The 18496-nt window shown below is 33.2% G+C and overlaps 1 long non-coding RNA gene across 1 annotated transcript in view; it reads left to right on the forward strand.

Annotated features, from left to right (window-relative positions):
- LOC308653922 overlaps positions 1 to 18496 on the forward strand; it is a 130101-nt gene that overhangs the window by 24543 nt on the left and 87062 nt on the right. Inside the window, exon 3 of the long non-coding RNA XR_014023136.1 lies at positions 6060 to 6198. This is a non-coding gene — a long non-coding RNA (uncharacterized lncRNA). The remainder of the gene's footprint in view (positions 1 to 6059; positions 6199 to 18496) is intronic.

The raw sequence follows: 18496 nt of genomic DNA on the forward strand, positions 1-18496 counted from the left end.
TTTAAAATAGGATTGTCAAAATATGATAAACTACGTTTTTATATATAAAGCAGTGTTTTTTTTTTTAGAAAAGATACTCAAGCTTGTGGAGACTATCTTAAAAAAGAGTTGAAGGTCTCTGAAAATGTATCTGCACTTCTAAAGATGATTCAAAGACAAAGTGTTTTTTATATTAGATGTTGAGTTGCTTAAATATGTTTAAACAGTTAATTATTGAAACAATTCAGGTTATTATTGTAGAAAATGATGAATCCAAAAGCTCAGGTCAAGTTATGGCACCAACCACAAAATTTTATCTGAGATTGAATTGAATTCAAATATCAGCCTGATATTGGCTGTGTTAGCCACCTTTCCATCAAGGTGATAAAAATACTTGAGAAAATCAGATTTAAAGAAACTAAAAGGCTTATTTTAGCTCATGTTTTCTAAGGTTTCAGTTTATGGTTACCTGGCTTCATTAACTTTGGACCTGTGGCAAGTCAAAACATCATGGTAGCGAGCATATGGTTGAGTTAAGCTGCTCACCTTAAAGCACCTTAGAAGTAGAAATAGAGACAGAGCAAGGGTCTGTGGTTTCCTGGGATTAAATGTGATGATAAAGGAAGGGAAATATTTCTTTGTAATTGTTTTCTTTTTACTTGTAACTCTACAATAGAGAAATAGATAAGATACAGTTAAAACAAACAAAATACTACTAAAATAGTTTACATCAGCTTATAAAAAACTTTCTTAAAAACATTAAACTGTTATTTCCATTTTTAAAGTTCTAACGGCCTAATTTAAGTGCATTGTCCACTGAGCTATAAAATATACAAAAATAATTGCACAAGTCCAATATAATTAGATAGCTGATTACACTAACACAATCACAGCTAGTGGAGCCCTGTGGTAAACATAGTCATGCTCATTTCCTTAATAGAAAAAAGAAAAGGTTACTTATCTATATGGTGGTCATAAATTATTTTCTTATTTTTTTACAAGTGTTTTTTTAAATTTCAAGACTGAATCTACTTTTGCAACAAGAGAAATATTAATATATTATTTAATTACTAGAAAACAAATTCTTTCTTGAATATTATTGTCTTTGCTTAATGTAATTTAGAATTGTTTAGAAAGTCTTATCTTTGATTTGATTTATTTGGAAAGTGTTATCTCTAGTTTCAAATCAGTTTTACTCTATCTCTGCAGCTGAAATATTAATTAGAGGAATGTCAATGTGTGTGAAATTCTCTCTCTCTCTCTCTCTCTCTCTCTCTCTCTCTCTTTAACTGCCATCTGATCCCATTTGCAAGGAAGATCATTCATCATCTCTTCATGATAGTATAAAATGTGTCTTTTTAAGACTAGTCCTTTTGCACAAGCTGGTTGTTTCTCATGTATAATGCCTTTCTATTCTACAGTAGAGCGGGAGACATAAATCTATTTTCTTTGTGTGAGGGGTTTTCGCAAACATATACACTATTGGCTCAGAAAAATTTCTGTATGTTATAGAATATTCAGTAGTTAAAGATTTACATATGTTGGTAAACATATAATGAATATTTATTTTAAAGAGAAAAATACAAACAAATATACACACTAGCAGCTCACATGAGTGCATATACATGCACATACATCCACAAGACTATTGATGTTGGTTCATGAGACCGTAAGGAAATCTGGAGCGATAGCTTCAGTTTAGACATCTAATCCTATGACAGGTGCACACTTTGCTGCTTCTTTATCTCTGTGATGAACCCTTCAAGGAAATTTTCCATTTGCTATTTTTGGGTAGACATGGAAAATTCCAAAAGTTCAAGAAGGAACCGGCTAATGGGGCCTGGAATTCCATCTAAATAAAGTAAACTCCAGAAAACTTTCAACTTTCTATTAATATGGAAAACCTATTAGTAAGTTTCTTTACAGTTTACAATGTGATTTTTTTAGGTTATTTATTTGTTTATTTATTTTTAAACAGTATCTTTCAGATTTCAGTAGTCTCCACAAGGTAAATAAATCAATCAGAGTTTTAATAATCTCCATGAAGAAATGGGATCCAAAGTAGTTAAAACAATTGGAAGAAGGTCATTAGTCCTTACATGGCAGAGTCAACAAGTATCCTCTTCTCTGGCCCTAAAATTGATCTTGAAACCATAATTTTAATCAACACCAATTGCTATAAAACAAGGTTTTTTTTCTATCTTTTTAGCACTTGTAATATTCAAATGGATGGCTCTGATTGCACATCAAGGCATCACTGTTTCAGTTCCTTATAACCAGCAGAGATGGGCTCAGTTCATTCATTTATTTTTTCACGTATTTCACAAATGTGTAAATGAAGTGGAACAGATTGATCATTTCTACTAAAGATCAGGGATGTCTTTAATCAAAGTTTACTTATTGACTTATAAATTAATTTTATATATTGATTAAAGTGATCAATGTATTTGTCCATCTAAAGCAAAGCTGTTTGTAAGAATATTATGTTAGAATTGGGTTTTTATATTAACTTAACCTAAGACTGTGATTACATTTCTGTAATAATGAAAATGACTTTTTAGTTATGTAGTTATTTCGGTTGCTTTGGAAATAATAGTCACCCTTATTAATGTTCAGCTTTGAAAATAGAGACAACTTGTAAAAATAATGAAAATGCAAAAACATAAACATGGCAGGGCTCTGGCTGTTATTTTTCATGGAGGACTCTATTATGGTGTTACTGTTTTTCGCAAGAAACAGTCTGTTCTGTGGTCATGATGTGGCTCCTGATACACAGTAGCTAAGAGCATCCAAATGACATAATAGGAATATAATTACAGCTCTCACAGAGTCTGTTCCATCACTACTTATATCTGAATTGTACCATTTGTAGAAGTAATATGGGCACTTTTTGGGTAATTTAAATACATGTGTTTTATCCTCACTTGTGGACAATAATGGATTCCTATTTGTTCCATAGTTCAGTCTTTCTTATAGAATTTTTAGTGGTGTATTTACTGATATTAATACAAGAACAGTTTGAAAGAATAAAAGAAACTTTCCTTTGCCTAGACTATCATAAACAACTAGACCTGAATGGAGCACGACTATATAAATATCTGGGAAAATAGATAGACAAAACAAAACTGCCCAAGGAATTCACTGTATGAAAGACAAATCTGCTAACAAGTAACAAATTCTGTTTTTATTCCTCAGTCTGTAATATTCTGTCCTCAGAATGTACAAAAGTAAAAGAAAATGTTGTATATTGAAACCATTAAAACTAACAGATTTTAATAAAAATACTTTCAAAAACTGACATTTCCAGCTGTATTGTTCATTCTTAGCTGAGTAAATTAATTTGCTGAAGTACAAAATCTAAATAGTCTAACATTTAATGAAACACACACACACATACACACAGAGAGAGAGGGAGAGAGAGAGAGAGAGAGAGAGAGAGAGAGAGAGAGAGAGAGAGAGAGAGCCAGGAAAGTGGTACAACAAAGAATTCCTTTGCCAAAGACTATAGTACAAAAACAATAATTTAGGATTGGTTAAGTCTGGCCTCATTACCACTAGAATAAGTTAAGGCAGATTCTTTAACATCTCAAGATTTAATTTAATAGGAAAATAATTATAATTCTATATCTTAGGGTTGCTGTGGGATTTATGTATAATTTTGAAATTATTAAATGATGCTTAATTTCATAGAATTGCTTTAAGAAAACCTGCATATAATCATAGACATTATACATACAAAACTATTAATAATGCCTTAAATAATGGAAAATTCAGCACATAATTTAACATTTTCACAAAGAGAACAACTGTAAGTACAAATTTTCAGTTCTTAAGGTTTAACCAAAGATTTCCATAGTGTTTGCATATTTTGTTTTTAAAGCACGCTCTTGGCACCATGGTAAACTAGCATACCTATCAAAAATTTTTGGAGAGTTGTCAAAGGAAAATATTTGCTGCTGTAGTCAATGAGTATATTCATCACTCTAACAGTTTTAAAAATAACCTCTAAATGCTAAACTGGAACAGTTATGAATATTTAGCCATTCAACCTTTTTTTTCCATTCAACAAATATTTGTAACTGCCTACTATGTGTCAGAAATTGTGCTAAACTCAGGATGGAAACCATCTGGGCTCAGCCTCAGAGAACTCACAGTGTTCTCAAAAAGTACTGCCAAGATTGTATCTCAAAAATTCTTGCTTTTTTACATCTATACTTAGCATCAGTTCTTTTCAGATACCTACAGAGGTAAGCCTTTTATATTTATCAATTCATTGACCAAATGCTAAAGCTAAACAATGTCTAGCCAATATTGTTTACTTCTGAAGAAATCATAAGGACAACATATTATGAGCTCTAGTATGTTTTTAAAATAAACATTTCTTGAATTTACATTTTAGGCCCAAACCTTACTTACAGAAGAAAAATCATACAGTGTGACAGAAATGAAATAGAGTGTGAGAATAATTTTATATGCATACACTCCATGTTAGCAACACGTTGGTTAATTTTTGATTTTACAAGAGAACTTTGTCTTAACAAGTAAGAACAACAACAACAAAAAAAACAACAATTGTGTAGTATTTTATCTCGATATTTCATTTTATTTTATTTAGGAAATTTTCCATGTTCCATGATGATTTTTTAATCAAAAAATTCTCTTATAACTATGATTTTTAAATTATTTTAAAAATTTCATGAAGTGAATTTGTTTAACTTGAGAGTTCTCCTAAAATTACAATGCCAATTATATCTAATAGTATATGTTTGATACATTTATGAAGTTCAATTTCACTTAAATACTATGACTTTAAAGGAGAAGCAATTATTATTTCAGTATTAGGCCTTGATTTTTTTCCTAACAATATGTCAATCACTTAAAAGTGCATGCTGTTGAAGTTGAACATCAGAATACATGAAGTGCTTCTCCTGCTTTAAATATGATCTTTGCATCTTCTAGAATATTTTCATGAGATCACTAAAAGTAGAACATTAATTAAGAAAAACTAAGCTCCAAAATATAAAGTTTCTCATTTTCGTTGTGTTTTTATCCCTCAAGATATTTCCCAGAACAATGTAAGCTCTGATGGCAAATTTTATTTTAACATATAACAGTAGTGACAACACTTCCTTTGAAGATTTGTGTATGTGTACCTGTCCAAAAAATAATCGTATATTGTACATGAGAAGAGGTGGAGTGTCAATCATTAAATGAGGTCATGATCAAGTCTTCCTACATGGCCTGAGATGGTGAATTCAACAGAATCCATAGGCCTGAACACTTCAAAACTCCACAAGGACTCTTACCATGCAAATTAAAATATATATATTCTTCTATGACGGACTTTAAGACCTCTACATCTTTATAAAAAATTTCTTCCTAAATATAATTTAGAAAAGAAAAGCAAAATAACAAGGACCAGGCAAACCAAAAGGGATGATTTCAAATCCCGATTCTGCATTTACTGGCTTTGTGAACTTCTCTGAGACAGAACACCCATGTGAAAAAGGGTATGACCTCCTTTTCTATCCCAAAATAGCATTTTACCTGTAGGGAAATCATGGAGATTAAATGATTCAATACCCAAAGAAGCAGGTGAAGAAACAACTGGACTTAACTTAGTGCTCAGTAAAAGCGAACTCTTATTTTTTAATGCTTGTGGATCCATGGCTATGAAAAGAACACTTGAATTCTCAAAAATAAAATTGTAAAACCTAAGTATACATTCAATGCTATGAGTGTTTCCTATAAATTGCTTAAAGGTTTCAATGTTTTCTATAAAAATTAGTTTGTATCAAATTATCTCTAGTTAGATACACATAATGCTAACTGCCCTGGGGGTGCGGAGATACAATGTACTGGAAACAATAACAACAACAACAACAACAACATAATTTTCAGATATCTCCAGACAACTAGATCTAAACATTTCTATAAGAGTGATCTCAAACCAAGCAGATAATTATTTTCATCTCCAGGTGATCATATGGCTAGACACCTAAATGTCAGTGTATCATTTTTAATCATGTTTTTCAAGAAAGGAATTAAAGTGGTTATTAATTATTTGTACACCAATGCAGAACTGTGAATGCCAAAGAGTTGCCCAGCTGAACCACCCATTTAAAAGAGAACATATTCATCTATAACTTCCTGGCCAAGGTCAAATTTCACAGTCATACTTAAAGAGTGAGATTATTTCCTGAGGTCTGCACAAGAATGGTAAATAGTTTCCTTTTAAATTTATTTTAAACTGGCAGCATCTTTAATTTATTTCAATTTTCTAGTTTCTGAGTGACTTGTATCTATTTAATAAGCTAAATGCAAGAAGAGTTTTGTTTACCATCTCATGAAGATTTCTATCTTCCATGTCCTTTACCTTAAAAGTAAATTAAAACTTAGGTACTGGAAATTCTATCTTGTTTTTGTATTTCCTAATAACCCCTAATAGCAGAGGATATCAGATCGATAAAAAAAATAATCTGAATGAAGTATACTGCATCAAAATGAATGGTACCTAAAGCTCTTCTTAAAGGTGTATGTGCAGAAATAATAATCCCTTTTATGTGTCAAGTGAATTTAGAACAACTACAAATCTTGCTGTTCACAGAGATCATGTATTTGAACATTAGAAAACTGCCATAACATGGCCAACACTTTTGCTGGAAAGTCATGTGTTCTTACTTAAGTTATAGGAAAAGTTGGAAAGTATCATAGATAAAGCATTTTTACACAAAAAATAAGCTTGACTTAGAATATCAACTCATGGTTTCCACAATAAGCCAATTAGTATAAAATCTTATAGTCTTCAATATTAAGGATTTATATTACTATTGAAAATATTCTAAGTGTTCTTGTCTTTTCTATCACAGTAGACCTCGTGAATGAAAATTAATGAAAAATGTACCCTAGGAAGGAATATTGTTAGAATGATTTATTGCCACCATAGATGATTACCAATTAGGCCAATAATTGATTGAATCTTATTTATTTGCCAAAGGAGATCTCTGAAGCAGAGGCATACTGATTATGTTGATAATAAGAGTTTCTAAAGAAATAATTCTGAAGTTCATTCTCAAGTACACACAAAACAGCCTTTGAGTCAATTTGGGTCAAGTGAAATAATCTTTATAAAAATTGTACATATTTCTACTATGTAATGATTGTCAGTGGGATTTTAAAAATGGAGATCATCATGTTGGCATGTCTGTTATGTTCTTTATGTAAGAGTTATAGTACTCCAGCATCAATATATTTTTAACTTTCTTTTTTTTTTTTTTTTTGGTGGTAATGGACATCAAACCTAGGACCTCATCCATGCTAAGCAAATGCTGTACCACTAAGCTACACCCCCAGCCTTAAATTCAATTTATTTTTAAATGTGTATATAATCATAGTTTACAACATGGTGTTTTCAAAAATATGTTTATGACTAAATTGGGGTAACTAACAGATATACTACATCACATGCTTATCCTTTTTGTGGTAACAGCATTTAAAATCTACTCTGAGTGATTTTAAAAAATGTAATTCATTGTTATTAACTATAGATACCATGTAGAATTAAATAAATAGAGAAAAAAACAAACCTTTTAATGAAACATTTTCTCTAAGAAAAATTCCAATAGTACATTAGTTTTTGTGGCATTTTACAGATTCAAGTCACCATCCTCAACTTATAATGAAATGTTTCTCTGATCAGAATTTAATTTATGAAATTTGGGGTACAAGATTGGAAAAAAATCATATTCTTATAATAGCTATGCCATTTTATATTTAGTTTGTCCTATATTCTTAGAACACCCCCCACCAAGTAATATATTTTATAGAATTGTCCAAATGCTTGAGATGAATTTGTATTCTGGTCATTGTATTTGAACACTTTTTAATATATTTCATGGGCAGTGTGGCAGATTGTTGGGGTAAACACAAGTAAACACACAGGAAGTTGTTGCTCCTGAAGGTAAACTAAGAAGAATACCAAAGTGTTAGGAAGGGTAAAGAGAAGAGAAACTGGCAACCTCCCTTATCTCCATTCTTTTTTTTTTTGATAGTTGAAAGACATTTTTTATTTACAACATCAGATTTCCATTCCTCCCTTTGTCTGATTAAAATAAAATACCTTTTTAAAATTTCTACATTTGAACTACTTTGTAATGTGATAAGTAATACTTAATACCTATTCTTTTAGTATTCTTTCCTTCAGAAGAGAAATAATGAGTTTATACTAAAAGTATTTCTCTTCTGAAGGAAATAATGAGTTTATACTAAAACTCAATAATGGATGTTCATAGCCAACTATCCTTTCTATCTTTAACTTCTCCAGGATCTTCATTCATATATATACACACACACACACACACATACACACACAGACACATACACACACACACATACATTCTACCTTTTACCTTTCTAGAAAATAATTGCTTAGAAATAGATTTGTTTTTCTTCTATAGCATATTCTACTCCATTCTTTAGGTGAAGATCAAAGCAGAAGAACCTTGTGAAGTAAAATCATGTACTCACAAAACATCTGAAAAAACCCCTCTGCACAGTTGGTACAAAATCTATCCTGTATTATTTCCCCATACTTGTAGGCACAGGGTAATACCCTATTTTTTTTTCTGTCCTGCTGCCATCAAGAAGCATGTGAGTAATAAAATATCTAAATTCTCTCCTTAGAGTCTTCAAAATTCTTTTTATGGGACCAGTAAGTGGTAAGCTAGAACCTTTTCATCCTTGCTTGAACAGTTGATTTCACCATCAAGGTCTCAAAGAGGAACGTGTTAACTCTGGAGTCAGAAAAGGAGATGGGGGGGCTGGCCACAAGCCTGAATGTGGTTTGAGATGGCTTCCCTGTTGGAAGAGTAGGGACCACTTCTTGAGTATGGGCAGGTCCCCCAAATGCACAGTGGTGCTGTAAGTGTTGGAAACATCATTAAAAAACAGTCATGGAAAAGCAAAAGAAAATAAAGAATGTCGTTTTAGTGGCAGTAAGGTCCTGCTGTGTGCATTAAAATTAGCCACAGACTGGGAGTTAGCCACTCAAGCCTAGCTCCACAGCGTACAATAAGAATCAAGGGAAATATAAAACTTGAAGCAGAAAAGAGGAATCTATAAAACCCAGCCCAAAGTGGAAGGACCTTTTTGAGTCTCCCATAAACAGATGTAGGTGTACTTAATAGGAACAGCAGTGGATGAAAAGAAAATAGATAAACAACCTAATGCCACTCTGATACAATTATAAAAATAATTAAAAAGAACAGACTAGTTTTGCTGCTATTACCTTTCAAGAAGAAAAAGGAAAAGGAGTCAGAAAGATAAAATAGACTCTACTCCAAAGGGAGATAAAGATAAAACTCTCCTATTTGGAGTTACCATGAAAGAGCCTCTGGCTCCCCCTGAGGAGACTTTGGATCCTTGTTTGCAGGATGGGATGGTTAGGGGGGAAGTCAGGGTTTAAGGAGTTGAAATCATGTCTTTGTACTAAAGGTCATATATAGAATTGGCAATGCATTGATCTTTAGAAGATATTCAGAGTAACAGCAATGGTACACAAGGAAGCTGAATCATTGACACATGGGAACCCTGACAAATCATCAGGGATATTAATTGCTCTTGAAAAATATGGGGGAACAAAGGTGAGAGTTCAAGTAGTAACTGTTTCACGGCAGCTTGGATACATGCTGCCTACCCCCTAGCCTATGTTCATTATAGGTATTGATGTTTTATGGGGTAAATACCTGAAAACTATAATTGGGTAGTTCTACTTGCATTGCGGGGAGATTAATTAAGCATGTGTCAGCTGTAAAGCCAATATTAGGGGAGCATGTTAAACTCTCTCCCATTGGCCAAATAATAATTATCAAACAGTACTGGATCCCCAGTGGACATCAAGAGATAACAGAGGTCATACATAAATTGGCTAAAATAAACATAATTCATCCAACCTATAGTTCTCTTTACTTTCCTGTGTGGCCTGTAAGAAAGTTGGTTGGAATTTGGGGCATGACAGCAGATTATGGAAAATTAAATAAGATGATCCCTTCACTTTATGAAGCCATTCCCAGGATAAGCCATTCTGTAAGGGCTTAGCATTCAATTGGGAACATATCCTTGCATACTGGACCTTGCTTATACCTTCTTTATCATTGACATAGCCCTTGAGAGTCAAGACCCATTTGCCTTTAGGTGAAATGGACTTTCACCATGTTACTTCAAGAATATCTTGATAGCCCCACCGTGTGTCATAGTGGACCCCACCTCCTGGTAAAACTGTTTACAAAATGCTCAAGCCAGAATCTGTTTCACTACACACTGAGACTGCATCCATCTTTTGACTCATTGAAATTATTCTTGGGTTTTTTTATGGTCAGTTAAGAGGAAGGTTTACCTTAGGCTATAATTGGTAAATTTCAGGCATTTCCCCTTCCTAGAACAGTAAAGCAAGAACAAGAATTTGTGGAATTACTGGGTTTTTGGAGGGCTTTCATTTCTCATTTGGCTCAGTTATTACAGTCTCTAAATAATTTGTATAGGAGGGGGTGCAGTATGGAACTGATTTGAGCTGTGTACTGAAGCATCTAATTAGGCCAAATGAACAGTAAACTAGGCACAAATCCTTGGAGTACTTACACACATTGAAACCTACCAGGCTTTTCATCATCCATGTTACCCCAGATAACTCTGAATTGGGTTTATGACACTGAATCAAGAGATGTAAGCCCCCACTGAAATTCAGTCACAGTTATAGGAGGTGGAAGAATATTATACGTTGTGATAAAACAACTGTATAATTTTACACTGCCTTCCTTGCCACAGAGCCCATTACCAGAGAAGCACCAGTCAAGGGCATGCAGGAAGAAAGTGCTGGTCAAGGTCATGGAGGAAATTTCCACTTGGTTACAACATAGACTAAAGCATACAGGTCAAAAGACTATGAGGGTAGCTGTGAAGTTGAGGAGTGCCCATAAGCTGTTTGAACTCTTTTGCCTGCTCTGAGCACCACCCACGACTGCCAGATATGGTTGATGCGCATATCAAACAAGGTGGTGTCCCTTATCAGCACAGGTGGATACTACATTGACTCTCTCTGACTCAGACTGATCCAGCTGAGTGTCATTTATGGTAATTGAATAACCAAGGGACTCATTCAATAGGTCATGACATTTAATAGTGTATTTATCACCAAGACATATTATGAATTTTTCCAATGTTGTACAATCTAACAGGAGCTGGTTAATTGAACAAATGAATGATTTGCTGAAACAAGCCTTAAAGACTGAATATAATTCTATGCAGAGGTGGCCTGTTCATGTGCCTGAGACAATAAGGGCATTAAATGACAACAGCAGCCTGCAGCCATTTCTATGTTAAGGCACCCATGGCCCCCAATGTTAAGATTACAGATAAAGGACAAATCTATCAAACATTTTCTCAAGCTTTCCTGGGGCACTAGTAACAACTTGTGTTGGCTCCTTAGGATATCTCCTCTGAGAAACGAAACCTTAATTGGCCATTGACTGTACAAATAGTGAACCTGGTGATTCACTTTACAGATTCCTTGTGGAAGGGAAATAATCTAAATTTCAGTAACTAAAACCTAGTGTGTTGGTTACCTGGTCTTCACAATTACAAGTTATGTTATCTTTGGATGATGACACTTCATTGTTTGAACACTTTTATCAGTTTGCCACAGCTATATATTCCAGGAACATCTTATTCTTTCTAAACCTGCAAAGTGCAAATGGATAGATTGGTCTGGTTCACCTGCCTGGGTAAACTGACTGTGCAGGCTACTTTACAAACACTAGTTTGTAGAGTGGCATGTATTCTGCCTCATGAAACTGATTTGCCATTATTGGTGTCTATTATACTGTTATGGTTTGGATGTGAGGTGTCTCCTAAAAGCACATGTCTCAAATGTAAGACAATATGAGAAGCTTCAGAGGAGAAATGATTGGGTTCTGAAAGTCTTAACCAATCAGTGAATTAAACCCCTCATAGGGATTAACTGAGTGGTAACTGAAGTGGTAGAGTACTGTCTGAGGAGGTGGGAATTAGGGCATGGCTTTGGAATATATAATTTTGTATCTGAAAGTGAAGCCTGTCTCTGCTTCCTGATCATGATGTGAGCCTGCTTCTCCCCACCACACTCTCCCACCATGATGTTCAACCTTACCTGAGGAATTGAGCTGGCCTTCTATGAACTAAGACTACTGCAACCATGAGCCCTCAAATACATTTTTTCTCCCTTGCAGTTGTTCTGGTTGAATCCTTTAGTCACAGAAGTGAGAAAAGCTGACTAAAGCACAAACATATTATATTCTCTGTAGGTTAGCAAGAAGTACTCTTTTCCTGGATTGGGCCATAAAGATTGCGAATCATGACAATGAGATAACTGTCAGATCAGTTGAGAACTCCCTGTGACTGTAGCACAAGGACTTTCCTGGTAGTGCAATCTGCAAATGAGACAGAATGGACTTGGCTGAAAGAGAACTGGACCAAAAACTCTGACCTGCTGAAATGGCCATCATATAATTACACTAAACAAAAGTTTTTTGTTGTTGTTGTTTTTCGTTTGTTTTTTTTTTTTTTTTTTTACTTTAATTAGAGAGACACTGAATATTTCTTGAGGGCCTGGATAAACTTATAGATGGAGTAGACTTTCATGGGAGGAGGCAATTCAGGGGAAGGTTAAAAAGGCATCTTTCCATCCTGTTGCCCAATGTGGTCATTATTATTATCAAGACATGGACATTGACAGTGGCCTTTTTTTACAACTCTCTGTGTCAGAACATAGTCAATTCAACAAATATCTTTACCCCAACACCCAGTGTTACACCCTGTTCTGTAGGGTATACTATCTTACCATCAAACAGAATGATGGTAAGGCCTGAGTTTTGCCTCTTTTTTCACACACACCTAGTAATTCAGATAATATAGAGGTGTATCACACAAGGCAGTGCCACACCTTGTAGTGGTTCCATCCATTAGCTAGTCTTTTCTCACAATCTGTCATAATTTATGTAGAAACTTAGATCTCAGATCACTGTTCCAGGTGTCAATCAGATTAAGCATGCCTACCCTTTAATACTGAGTAACTACTCAAAGGAGAAAGACAGTGTTACAAAATACGATGTCATTCCATATGCTTATGGCTTCCCAAGATGGAGAATGCACATTCTTGGGGACAGAATGTTGTGTGTATAGGTACCTGATAATGAACACAGTATCACCCATGCTTTAATCCAAGTATCTAAACAAATTAATGCTATTGATACCCTTTAATTGATCAATCCTCTAGATAGCTAACTTGCCTTCCTTCAACAGGCTTCATGTATTCTATGCAATTTTAACTACTGTAACATGCCTTGTTTTTTGTATTGCTGCTGTGGTATATAGATGAAGTGTGTCTCTGAAGTCCTCTTCCAAAGGTTTTGTGGAAGATACAGGCAGCATAAGAATGTGAGGGTTTATGAAGCACTGATGAGGTGGAGTGTTGGGCTAAACACAAGTCAGTGCATAGAAAGTTGTTTGTTCTGAAGGTGAACTAAGAAGGAGCCAAAGAATGTGTTATACAGGGTAAGGAGGAGAAAAATCATATACTTCCCTTATCTTCAATCTTTAGGTAAGGATCAAAGTAAAACACACTTGGTTGTGAAGTAAAACCATACACTCATAAAGCATCTGAAGAAACCCCTCTCCACAGCTGGCATTCAATTTATTCTGTATATTCTTCCCCTGCTTGTAGTGTGGGGCTGCCCTCTATTTTATCCTAGCCAGCCTCTGCTGTAATAAAATGCCCAAACCTTCTCCATTGAGTTATCCAAGTTCTTTCCTTTGATTTGTAAACAGTAAACAGGGACATTTGCAGCCCTAGAGTTGAACACAAATTAAATACAGCTACCATTTCTGTAACTCCACTACTGTGAAGAGATGAAACTCCTGTCACACCCCTTGAAGCTGAGTGAGTGTTGTGACTGCTTTCCTAGATAATGAACAGCTCAAATGACTTAACAGGTGTTAGGTCTAGAGGGAAGAGGCTAGAAACCTCTATTGACTGTTACTTGGAACTCTGCAGCTCTGAGCCACCACATAAGAATTTTGACTTGAGAAGAATGCTGTGCTGAGGGAACTGAGTGCCCTTAATCAATCTGTTTTTCAGCCTCCTCCACCAAGGAGCTGTGTGTGAAAGAAGCTGCCTTGAACCTTCTCATGGGTCCATTCGCTGATAATATTAGAATGGCTTTACCAAAACTGCATGGAACAGAATAGCCCTACCAAGTTTGGACTGAATTCTTGATCCATGGATCACGAGATATAATACATTATAGGTGAACTCTAAATATTTCTGAGCACTTCACTTAAATCCCTGTTTTCTACATAAGTGAAGCCAAGAAAAGTATTTTTATCAATCTCAGATGTATATAGTTGAGGGAACTGGTTTGATTTCCTATAAATAAATAGAAGAACAAAATTTCTTTAGTTGTAATTACAATTTTGGGATAACATTGGTTCCTCCTCAATTTCAGAATAATAAACATATTAAAGAATTAACAAAGAAAGAAAGAAATCAAACAAACAGACTGCTTAAATGTCACCTCAGAGAGGCATTTCCTAGCCAACTTATTTAAACTGTATAAACTTCATTAACTGTATTCATTGAATAATCTGCTCACAGTGCTTCTCCTTCATAGCACTTACCACTACTGATATTGCATTAAATGTGTAATGTCTACATTTACTTTTGTGTATCACTTTTCTCAGTGTAGTTACTTTCATTTGTTTACTGTATAAGATGGTGACTAATACAGGGTAGCCTTAATAACTTTTTGCTAAAGAGATAAAACCTTGGCATCAGATATTTTATCTTTTAAGTATCATTGAAATTATTCATTCATGAAATCTTTTCTAAAAATGTCAATTAAAATTATATCATTTTGAACTATCTAGAGCTTGTTTAGATTTCCTTATGACAGCCATCATATGTTTACCCTAAACTAGTGTTTTTTTTTTTCCCACAAGACACATATACTTAAGTGCATAGGGTTCTTGCATTTTAAATTATACTGATATAAAAATACAAACTTTGTGTTTACAAATTAAAATACAAGGCATCACTAAAATTTTTTTATTAAATAGAAGGGTATTGTCCAAAACATAACTAATATGTACATTTATCAATGTTTTTGTTTTGGAGGATGATTGTTATAAATATTAATTTTCTATAAATGAAAGCCATTTAAAAATTAAGCAGCTTTTAAGTATCATTGACACCTTAAGCCATAGTTCTCTCTAGAGAGAATAATCAATTTTTTTCTTCTTTTTCCCTTGACTTGTGTCTAATTTACATGACAGTAAATTGTATGTGAAGAACTAACTTCCATAATCTTTATAATTATCTGTGTAACTCATGATCATGAGAGTTTCAAGACATTTATTTTAGCATATATGAGTTTTTAATGGATTTGAGCGTATGTTGGTAAAATTAATTGTCTTTCTTGACAAAGAGTAAGAAAAAATCTAAAAGGCATTTAAGAAAAAGTGAAATTAAGTTTTAAATGGCAAAACATATAGTGGCTCCCCCTTTGGTTTAAGTGAACACACTATTATCAATCTATTCATAAAATCTCAGTGTGGTACCATTTCCCTATTAAAGCTTTATGCAGAGGGAGTGAAGCTATTTTGTATGCTTTTCCTTTGTTCTTCAACCACTTTCTCTTCCCATGTTTACATTACAAGAGGGAAGTTAAGAAAATAAAAGAAGAAGCCAACTGAGAAAAGCCACATAGAAGATGTGAGGCCTCTGGAGTAGCACAAGGAGCACAAATCCTCCAGGCATGCTGCTTGCATGGCTAACAATACAATTCACTTTAAAATTCAGTTAAATGACATGAGAAGCTACATCATTATTTTCCTGAATTAATTTCTCTTTCCCATGCAACAATGGCTGTTCTTCTTATCAACCACTCTGATAATGGGGAATAAACAACCAACCACCTCAGCAACATATATTATTAAGATTCTTCCTTGTTCAGGCCAGCTGTCCCTGCAATTATATTTTACAAATACATTCTACGCAGCTCCTCTCAGTTGAACACAATAATGTAATTTTACTGAATCACTCTGCAGAAGGCCTAATTATTTCTTGAAGCAGGGCTCCTGATGTTATTTTGCATTTAATTCATGACCACATGCTGAAGGTTATTATCTCTGCAGCAGCCAATTGAAATGTTTTCTAAAAAGTATTCCACATACTTTTTAACCTGTGACTTTTTAAAAAACAGTTGTATTATGCTGCTCAAATACACCTTGAGAATTCAAATATAATAAATGGTTAATTCATATACATTGAATTAAATCTTTTTAATTAAAAAATATGAACTAATTCTAGTGTTATTAAAAATAATCTGTCGCCCAGTCAGTTATCAATTTTCCATATATTTTATATCAATGAAAAAGTAAAAACCTTGTAAAATTAACAAGATGTTATAGATTTCAATGTCATTGACCAGGAAGGAAATTATTCATTCATGAAATCTTTTCTAAAAATTTCAATTAAAATTATATTGTTTTGAATTATCTAGAGCTTGTTTAGATTTCCTTATGACAGCCATCATATGCTTACCCTAAACTAGTGTTTTGTTTTTCACAAGACACATATACTTAAGTGCATAGAGTTCTTGCATTTTAAATTAAACTGATATAAAAATTACAATAAAAATAATAGTTAACCTATAGCAAAAGTTTACCATGTACCAGGAATATACCACAATTTACGTACTCTGCCTTTAAAAATATTTCCAACAGATCTAGGTAAAATCTAATTTACAGATAAGAATTGCAAAACTTAAAAAGAATTAGTAGCTTGAAAAAAGATAAACAGGTAGTAAATGGAGAACACAGGATTTTGGTCAAAAGTTCTACTATCAAAGACGTAGTTCATAACATTGTACATGCTAACATATATTTAGTTTAAGTTTTCAAATTACTGAGGGGAGTATGTGTGTACTTAAGATGTACAGATTTATTTAAAATAAGTATAAGGTAATATTGAAATTGCTCATATGGATGTGTCTTTAACAACAAAAACAACATTAGTATTAACATTTCTAAATTCTAGAAAAAAGGGGGGGCATAATAAAATTATCTTTCTTTTATGACTTCTTTACCTAGGGGCATTATATATAGTACATTATTTTCCTATAGATGACAATATAAATGATTCACTTTTTGATATATCCCTTAGTTACACTTGAGGGGAAAAAAAGGTCCTGTTGAAGAACAAGGGTGAAAATTACATTTATAACTAGAATAAAACAAAAGATAAAAAGTTACAAATGATAGTGTAATAATGAATTTAGAATAATGATATTTCACAGAAAAAGATGTTATCATCTACATTTCAAATAGTTCTGGTACTCAGCAAACCATGTTCACAATCTAGGGTTATTATTCTCTTGCTGCAGAAGTGCATTGTTGAAATGTTATTATAACATACCTACAAACCTCACAAATTCTACTACAAAGGTTTATCTATGAGAATAATTAGCTATTAGTCAGCCTTGACTGCAAGAATATATTTATTAATATTAACTAGGAAGTATTTATTTCTTATTGAATTTGCTCATGGCATGACAAGTGTAATTCCAAACCAAGAAGATAGAAAAATACCTATGTTAATGAAGTTCACAGAGAAAATGTGTTTGTTATATAGAAACAAATTATGAGTGATTTTTTTAGCATGAAATGATGAAAGCCAGAGTTGTGACTTTTATAATATTTCATATTTATATGTCATTTAAATTTTCTAACATCAATAAGAACCTTAAGGAAATTTTATTACTTACTAGGTGCTATGCTAAAATATTAGCTGCACTAAATAATTGTCAACCAAAATTAAATCAATAGTGTAAACATAAATCCTGTGGTCTATTCTTCATAAACATGTGATTTCAGTGAACATTTTCAGACTGCAGTTCTGTTAATGATATGATTAATACAGTTTTTTTAATCCTTTATATTCAGGTAGATAAAATGATGATTAAAATTGATGTAGCCATAACACATAAATATTTAAAATGCCTTTTATCAAGGAGAGACTTATACCATAAAATAGTAGATGCCACATATGTGGAAAGAGGGATATCGTAAATAAAATAATTAGCTGTCCTTTTAGGTCTTAATATAATTTAGAAGCTTTATAGTATTAAGAAAAGATAAATTGAATTCAGAGATATAACTTTTATAACCCAGCAACTTAATATCTAATTTGCTTATAGGACAGAGTGATTCGGTTATGTAAGAGGCTAACTTTTGTCTATCTTACAGTAATCATAAAATCCTAGAATTCCCTTTTAAGTCATTTGTGTGACTTTACTATGAATGGAATATTCGGATTACATTTTAGAAAAGAAAATTAATTGTACCATGACAGACCATTACTTTGAATCAAAATATTGCACTTCTACAAAAGAGGTGATATTTTTGACAAAGATTTTGGGACTTGACCAAA

The sequence above is a fragment of the Spermophilus citellus genome, assembly GCF_964194105.1.
Source record: "Spermophilus citellus genome assembly, chromosome: 7".
NCBI classification, from domain to species: Eukaryota; Metazoa; Chordata; class Mammalia; order Rodentia; family Sciuridae; genus Spermophilus; species Spermophilus citellus.